At 42.3% G+C, this 9556-nt stretch overlaps 1 pseudogene; it reads left to right on the top strand.

Moving 5' to 3' along the window:
- Nucleotides 1–6315: 6315 nt before the first annotated feature.
- LOC104659870 lies at nucleotides 6316–6897 on the top strand (annotated as a pseudogene).
- Nucleotides 6898–9556: the final 2659 nt, after the last annotated feature.

The raw sequence follows: 9556 nt of genomic DNA, 5'->3' as shown, positions 1-9556 counted from the left end.
AGTGGTTAGGTTAAATATTAAAAGTGGATAGAGCCAGTCTCCTTATACAAAGGCTGGAATGTAACAAAGCCCACCAAGAGTTTGGCCTAGGCCTTTCCTGAGCCTTGAAGCATGACATGATATTGAAGGAATTCTTAACAGGACCCATGTAGGATTAAACAAGTTTTACTGGGGGTCTGAAGAAACTCCCCAGACCTCCACAAACAAGTTTTACTGGGCGGGGGGGTGGGGGTGGGGGGGCGTGGTCTAAAGAAACTCCTCAAACCTCCATGATTTAGCAGGAGACAAGATCAGGGTAATCACCCCGCATCTGGACCCATCTAGATTAAGTAAATTTACTGAGGCTCCAGAGAAAGGTCTTCAAAACTCAGACCTTAATTATAGTAGAAGAAGTTAACCACTTAGATGGTGAACTTTAGATGAATGCACACTTACATATAGACATATAGCTTAGAAGGTATATAAGAAATGGAAATCTTTGTAATTTTAAGTTGGTCTGGCTACAGAAATAAACTCTCTTCTTACCCAGTTCATCTGCAGCTCATTACTAGGCCTCGAGAATAAGCAGCCTGACCCTCGGTTTGATCCGGGAACGCTGGGGCACCTCTGAAGCAACCACATTGATGCCTGTCATTATGCCACTCTGCACTGCCACCAACCTCTGCTCCTCAGAATGTGGCTGGCAAACCTAGATGGCCAATATCCCCTGGAAGCTCGTTAAAAATGCAGAGCCTTGGGCCACTCCAGGCCTCCTGAGTCAGAATCTGCATTTTCTTTTTTCTTTCTTTCTTTTTTTTTTTTTTTATACGGAGTCTCACTCTGTCGCCCTGGCTGGAGTGCAGTAGCGCGATCTCGGCTCACTGCAACCTCCGCCTCCCGGGTTCAAGCAATTCTGCCTCAGCCTTCCGAGTAGCTGGGACCACGGGCAAGCGCCACCACGCCCAGCTGATTTTTTTTGTACTTTTAGCAGAGACGGGGTTTCACCATATTGGCCAGAATGGTCTCAATTTCTTGACCTCGTGATCCGCCCGCCTCAGCCTCCCAAAGTGTTGGGATTACAGGCGTGAGCCACCACACCCGGCCAGAATCTGCATTTTAATAAACTTGCCTGGTAACTCTCATTCATATTAAAGGAAAAGAAGCCCTCAGGAGGCTGCAGAGGGATTGGAGTTCAGGTGACTTAAGAGAGAGAGAGAAAGGGAATGAGTGTGTATGTGTGTGTGTGTGTGTGTGTGTGTGTGTGTGTGTGCGCGTGCTTGTGCACACAGAGATATGTGTAGCTTGGAAAGGTCTAAGAGTTCAGAGGCACCATGTCCTCCCTTAGATAACATCACTTCCACATCCTATTTGTTGGAAAAGCGTTCCCAACTAAAGGCTAAGATTTTTAGCTCTTGAAATTGAGTTATGTGCAGACTGCTCGTTTGTGATCCAAAATGTCAGCCAAGAGACTGCACCAAGAGAAACCTCTCCAGGGAATGGCTGAGGAGCTTTCGCAACCATAGGGATACAGGAAAGCAAGTGCTTCATCCTCCTGGGAGGTCTCTAGACTTCTGGAATGAGAGGTCCCCTGAGGGTGCATTGCCAGACATTTCTCTGCATCTTTAAAACCAAAGTGTTTGTTTGTTATGTTTTTTCTTGAGTGCCCAGAGAATCTGAGAGTTTAGCCAGTATCATATAACCTCTCAACTCTTCTGACGTTGGGCCTTTTCTCTGAAACTCAAAGACAAGCAAGCGAATTAGATGACTACAGTATATAAAACATAAAGGTTAGACCTAAATGGGTCAATAGCACCCTCTCTTGGCCATATGTGAGTACTGCATCTACCAGTTTTCAACTAGTACAAAATACACCTGTGGATTTGTAGTTAACTAAAGCAGAGTAAAAATATCCCTGCCACACTGTGAGGCATAGAAACACCCAAGATAATGAGAAAGTGGAAAGGAACTGCTGTCTTCAAGGAAATCAGTTAACACCTGATTATATCCACTGCAATATTTGAATTAGTTTTGCCACAAGCAGTGAAAACAAGTGAGGTTGAGGAGGATGCCAAGGGCAGTGCATATTTCTGAAGGCTTTGAGCAGGGCAATAGACCACAGAGCTCCCGAAGGAGTGGAGGACACCTTATTGAACAGGCATTAGAAAATGGTTGTATGTGGGATGGGCGCGGTGGCTCACACCTGTAATCCCAGCACTTTGGGAGGCCGAGATGGGTGGATCACGAGGTCAGGAGATCGAGACCATCCTGGCTAACACGGTGAAACCCCGTCTCTACTAAAAATACAAAAAATTAGCCGGGCGTGGTGGCAGGTGCCTGTAGTCCCAGCTACTCGGGAGGCTGAGGCAGGAGAATGGCGTGAACCCAGGAGGCGGAGCTTGCAGTGAGCCGAGATTGCGCCCCTGCACTTCAGCCTGGGCGACAGAAAAAAAAAAAGAAAAAGAAAAAATGTTTGTATGTGAATGTTAACAAAAATACTAAATATCAAAATCTGTGGGCTGCGCAAGGGAAACTTACATCCTTAAGTGCTTACAATCGAAAAGAAGTTAAAAGTTAATGGGCTAAGCAACTATCTTGAGAAGTTACAAAAAGAATATGCAAAGAAAGGAGGAGGAAGAAAACTCATAAGGGAAGAAATTAATAAAACAGAAAATAAGCATCTAATAGGGAGAATCACTAAAGCTAGAAGTTGGTTTTTTGAAAAGATGAAAGAATAAAACTGATAAGCCTCTGGCAACACTGATCAAGAAAAAAAAAAAAAAAAAAAGAGAAAAGTTGCCCGCCTAAAAAATAAAAAAAAGGAGCTACAAAGGGTTAGTCCCAGAGTTCCACAGCTCTGCTTGTAAAAAGACAATTGAAATTCCACATTAGATGGCAAACCTTTCACATTTTCACATCCTTTTCCTTTTTGATTTCCATAAAGATAGCATGACCAATGTTTTCTTCCTTAACAGGTAATAATGAAAAGCTAACATTTGTTAAATGCATATTATGTGCAAAGCACTATGCAATGAAATCCCCAGAATGAGTCCCTGAGGCTACCATCATCATGTCCACTTTATAGATATGGAAACAGAGGCTTGGAAGATATATCTCCACTTTATATATATGGAAATTGAGATATCCCTCAGTTTGTTAAACATCAACAAACTGAGGCTTGTTGATTTCTAATATGGCACAGCTAGAAATCAATGGCACCAGGATTTTGACTGGGCAATCAGGGCTTAGAACGTCTCCTGGTCACAGGAGCTGACAGCAGAGCCAGGACAGAATCTAGGCCCTTTAATAAAAAGTCCTCATGGCACCAACACTGCCTGTGCCAAAAAGGCAATTCTGAATGATGTTTTTATTTTTTTCTCTCCCTCTCTAAATTGAACAGGGATGTGCTTTGCCACTCTGGAATCCGTGGAGGCAATTTTGGTCCTTAGACGCAGGCACTAGCATGGCCCTGATCACCTGGGGAAAATATCCAAGGACCTTAAGGCCAACAGGCCTCTAACTCAGGTCTCTCTCTGGACTGCTTTGGAAATGTCTCTCTAAATAGGCTTTTGTCCACTGCTCCTGGGCTAACCTACTTTCAGGGGCTTCACATTAAAACCTGAGGCCAACTATGGTGCTGCAAATACTATTTTAATTGGAATGAGCTGCTTAATCAAAAGTTCTTGGTTCAGTGTATGGTTCCTTCAAGTGCCACGATTCCTGTGTCACATTAAATCCAGGGTCAGCAAACTGTGGACCTCAGACTAAATCTGTCCTACCTATTGTTTTAATATGGCCCAAAAAGTATAGTTAACTATAGTTAAGAAAGAAATTTTCCCCCATTTAAAAATCGTTGGTGAAAAAAATCAAAACGTGAGTAGTATTTTGTGACATCTGAAAATTATATAAAATTGCAATTTTAGTGTCTATAAATAAAATTTTATTAGAACACAGCCACATCCATTCATTTATATACTCTACGGCAGCTTCTTGCTTCAATGGCAGAGTTGAACAGTTGCAACAGAGATCATACAACCTGTGAGCCTAAAATATTTGCTATTAATATTTATAGAAAAAGTTTGTGTTAAAGTATCATTATAGAACTTTATTTTATTTTTTCCCTTTTCAACTTTTATTTTGGACTCAGGGGTACAAGTGCAGGTTTGTGACCTGGGTATATTGCATGATGCTGAAGTTTGGGGTCCAAATAATTCTGTCACTCAGATGCTGAGCATAGTACCCAACAGTTAGTTTTTTGACCCTTGCCCTCCTCCTTTCTTCCCTACTCTGATAGTCCCCAGTGTCTATTGCTGCCATCGTTATGCCATGAGTACCTGACGTTTAGCTCCCAATTATAAGTGAGAACATGTGGTATTTGGTTTTCTGTTCCTGCTTTAATTTTTCTTAGGATAATGGCCTCCAGCTGCATCCATGTTGTTGCAAAGGACATGATTTCATTCTTTTATATATAGTATTCCATGGTGTATATATGCCACATTTTCTTTATCCAATCCACTGTTGATGGGCACCTAGGTTGATTCCATGACTTTGCTATTGTGAATAGTGCTGCAGTGAACATGTGAGTGCACGTGTCTTTTTGGTAGAATGATTTGCTTGTTTTTGGATGAATATACAGTAATGGGATTGCTGAGTCGAATGGTGGTTCTGTTTTAAATCTCCAAACTGCTTTCCACAGTGGCTGAACTAATTTACATTCCCACCAACAGTATTATAAGTGTTCCCTTTTCTCCTCAGCCTCACCAACATCTGTTGTTTTTTGACTTTTTAATAATGACCATTGTGATTGCTGCGGGATGGTATCTCATTGTAGTTTTGATTTGCATTTCTCTTCTGATTAGTGACGATGAGCATTTTGTCATGTTTGCTGGCCGTTTGTATGTCTTCTTTGAAAAGTGTCTTCTCATATCTTTTGCCCATTTTTTAATGCAGTTCTTTGTTTTCTTTTGTGTGTGTTTAATTGTTTAAGTTTCTTATAGATTCTGAATATTAGACTTTTGTTGGATGCATAGTTTGGAAATATTTTCTCCCATTCTGTAGGTTGTCTTGTCTGTTTACTCTGCTGACAGTTTCCTCTGCTGTGCAGAAGCTCTTTAATTACCTCTCATTTGTCAATTTTTTTTGGTCACAATTGCTTTTGAGGACTTTGTCATAAATTCTTTCCTAAGGCCCATGCCCAGAGTGGTATTTCCTAGGGTTTCTTCTAGGATTCTTATACTAATTTAGATTTAATAGAAACCCATAGCAAGAAAAACAAGAAAAAGAAAACATTTTCAAAATAAATGTTGTTTATGTTTACATATTTTTAAATTCTCTTTCTCTTCTCTCTTTTCCTAGCAGAGGAAAACCCAATCATTGTGAGACTGCAAACACCCGGGCAGCTTACTTGGGTTTTATCGTGGAGTTGCTCTGCTCTCAGGCATTTGGGGAGAAGGACTCTGGCTCAGGCTGGGATTTTAGGAGCCAGGTTGAGTGACAAAGTGGGCTGGGTAGTTTACAGTGTTGGTATAAAGATGAGATTGGGATACCATGAGCTGGGAAGATGGCTAGGACATTCATTCACCCCTGATTCAAGACCTCCTGACAAGGTTCCTGAGAAAAACCTATGTACAGGACACAGCCTCAGTTGAGAGGCAAAATGATACTTTGTAACTAGCTGAACTGGAAGAGACATAGACAAGCCAAAACAATCTTGGAAAAGAACAAAGTTAGAGGACTCACATTCCCAATTTCAAACTCACTACAAAGCTGCAGTTATTAAGACAGTGTGGTTTTGGCATAAAGATACATAAACAGATCAATGGAACAGAATTGTGAGTCCAGAAATAAACTCTCATCTATGGCCAACTGATTTTCAATAAGGGTGCCAGGATGATTCAACGGGCGAAAGACTAGTCTTTTTAACAAATGGTGCTGGAATAACTGGTTATCTACATGTACAAGCATGAATTTGGATTCCTACCTTATACCAATACACAGAAGTTAACTGAGACTGGACCAAAGACTTAAATGTGAGACCTAAAACTACACATTCCTAGAAGAAAACATGAGAATGAGGAATGACTGCTAATGGGTACAACGTTTCTTTGTGGGGGTGATGAAAATATTCTACAACCGATTGTAGTGATGTTGTGCAACTTTGGGAATATACTAAAACCACACTGAACTGTACACTTTAAATAGCTGAATTTTTTGCTATGTGAATTATATCTCAACAAAGCTGTTTAAAAAGACCTTGTGGCAGTGGCCTGGAGGGATCTGGGTCTGAGGGACCGTGATCAGCCTGATACTTTTCTGTGAGGCGTGGTGGCTTGGGCAGTGGGAGAAAAAGCCATCTGGGTCCTCTGCACAGTGCTGGATGCCATTGGTCAGATGTGGCTGCCTGTAATGAGGACTTGGAATGAGTGCCACTATGGGGTTCTAACTGGCCTTAATAAAGCAGAAGCTGCTGCCAAGCATGAGGAGGCCTCGGTAAAGATCTGGAGATGCTCCTATGATGTCTCATCACCTATGATGGAGCCCAACCACCCCTTCTAAGGCAACACCAGTGAGAAGAGCAAGTATGCAGATCTCACTAAAGATCAGCTACCCTCCTGTGAAAGTCTGAAGGACACTACTGCCATAGCTCTGCTCTTTTGGAAAGAAGAAATAGTTTCCTGGATCGAGGAGGGGAAATAGGTACTGATTGCAGCTGATGGCAACAGCCTTCGGGGCATTGTTGAGCATCTGGAGGGTCTCTCTGAAGAGGCTGTCATGGAGCTGGACCTGCCAACTGGTATTCCCATTGTCTATATATTGAACAAGAACTTGAAGCCCACCAAGCCCATGTAGTTCCTGAGGGGGATGAAGAGACTGTGTAAAGCCATGGAAGCTATGGCTGTTGGGAGCAAGGTCAAGAAGTAAAGGCCAGCAGGCAGATTACTGTCCCAAGGAATGCCGTCTCTGCCTATCCTTTCCTCTGCACTTCTGCATATGTCACATTGACCACTTCATAGTCATTTTTTTTTTTTTTTTTTTTGAGACGGGGTTCACTGTGTCAGCCAGTCTGGAGTGCAGTGTCACAGTCTCAACTGACTGCAACCTCTGCCTCCCATGTTCACGCGATCCTCCTGCTTCAGTTTCCCGAGTGGCTGGGACAATAGGAATATGGCATCACACCTAGCTAATTTTTGTATTTTTAGTAGAGATGAGGTTTCACCATGTTGACCAGGCTGGTCTCAAATTCCTGATCTCAGGTGATCCACCTGTCTCAGCCTCCCAAAGTGCTGGGATTACAGGCATGAGCCAGTGTGCCCAGCCATAGTCATCTTAAGTTGTAGCTGCAGATGGGGACCAGTGGCTTCCATTTTCCTTTCAGCCATTTTATCTCCTACACCCACTCCCTTCATACAACTGGATTGGAATAGCGCCTCTGGGGCATGGGTTCTCAGTCCACACTGAGGGAAGGCTCCTCTTAGCCAAGCGTGTTCAGAGGTAGTAACTCTGGTTTTTGCCAGGGCTATGTTTACTAGGGACCAGCTTGAGAAGGGGAGAGGGAGGAACCATGCTAAGGCATGACCAATGAAGAAGCAAGAAGCAATGAAGCAAGAGCACCTATTTGACCCCAGAAGCCGGTCCTGTACCCTTCTGTGGTTAGGTCACTGACTTGGGTGGTGGGGTTAGTCATTTCAGTGGAAGATAAATGTAACTTACATAGGAATGTTAAAAAAAAATCAACTATTTCCTCCTTGATGCCAGAGAAGTTGGTTTTAGAAGGTTGGGATCAATCCTCAATTAAGTTTATATGTTGCATTTACAAAATTTTGTTTGTTTGTTTGTTTGTTTTTGAGACGGAGTCTTGCTCTGTCGCCCAGGCTGGAGTGCAGTGGCCGGATTTCGGCTCGCTGCAAGCTCCGCCTCCCGGGTTCACACCATTCTCCTGCCTCAGCCTCCCTAGTAGCTGGGACTACAGGCGCCCACCACCATGCCCAGCTAATTCTGTGTATTTTTATAGAGATGGGGTTTCACCGTGTTAGCCAGGATGGTCTCGATCTCCTGACCTTGTCATCTACCCGCCTCGGCCTCCCAAAGTGCTGGGATTACAGGTGTGAGCCACCGCACCTGGCTACAAAATTTTTTATATATAATATCTATATATAAAATACAGATATATATAATTTTTATCTATATAAAATATAGATATTATGTATAAGTAAATGCAACACATATGTGCATATATATATGTTTGTAAAAGTAAATGCAACACATAAACTTAACACATAATTCAACACATAAACTTAAATTTTGTCTATATATGTATATGTGTGTGCATATATTGTGTGTATGTGTATATATATACACACACACTATATATACACACTATACACACACACACACACACAAACACCTTGGAGTTCCTAGTGGCACTTGAAATAGTTAGTCCCATGTATGGTCATCAGAAAGTAAGCCATTCCTCACACCAACATGGGATATGCCTTTTGGCTTCTAAGGGTAGAAGTGCATTCTGCTATATATTTTAGAATCCCTCCCCTGCCTTGTTTTGTGGCAGTGAAACGCCTCTTGAGCACGTCCAAGTGTGTCTTTCACTGTGCCTGATTTCTTAATCATGTTCTGGTTGCTTTGCCCTGTCACATGGTCCCAGTATTCTTTTTCAGAATAACTGTACTACATTTTTTTTCTAGCTTAGTATAGTAAAGGAGTGATATGCAATAAAAAAGTCAAGATGATAAATTTTATGTTATGTATATTTTACCATATTATTTTTTCAGAGACAGGGTGTCACTCTGTCACCCAGGCTGGAGTGCAGTGGTGTGATAATAGCTTACTGCAGTTTCAAACCCCTGGGCTCAAGTAATCCTCCTGCCCCAGCTTCCCAATATCTGGGACTACAGGTGTGTGACACTACGCTTGGCTAATTTTTAAAATATTTTGTAGAGATGGGGGTCTTGCTTTGTTTCCCAGGCTGGCCTAGAACTCCTGGCTATAAGCCATCTTCTTGCCTCTGCCTTCCAAAGCACTGGGATTACAGGTGTGAGCCACTGCACCCAGTTTATTTTACCAATTAAAGAACCCTTATTTTTTGTCCCAGTCATAACATATCTTTCTAGGTTTCTCTGATTACCTTTACAGTTTTGCCTTTCACAATTAGGTCTTTAATCCATCTGTAACCCACTAGTGTTTGTGGTATGGAGTAGGGACCCAACTTTTTCTTCATTGAGCCAAATTTCCTAACACCTTCAACTAAATAATCCATCCTTTTCCCCATGGATACTTCTTGCGTGTGTAGAATGATTGTGATAAGATAACTAACTCTCACCCAGCATCTGGGCAAGCTAGGTCACTGGGAAAATGTCAGCAAAGGGCAAAGGGGCCTAGACCCCAAGTCTTTCCAAGGCCCTGGTAGAATATGTCCTTGCCAGGCATTCATTTTTCCAGCTTCCTTTCTCCCGGAACTGAACTCCCTTCTTCTTCCCCTACTCCAGGGGAGAAGCATGAAAGAAAGAGTAAGGAGGTGGCTTACCAGAAATAATTATGTTCAAGCAACCCTATTACAAAAATCTAG

This window comes from Rhinopithecus roxellana, chromosome 1 (assembly GCF_007565055.1).
Source record: "Rhinopithecus roxellana isolate Shanxi Qingling chromosome 1, ASM756505v1, whole genome shotgun sequence".
NCBI lineage: Eukaryota > Metazoa > Chordata > Mammalia > Primates > Cercopithecidae > Rhinopithecus > Rhinopithecus roxellana.
This window is presented reverse-complemented; position numbering and strand designations above follow the sequence as displayed.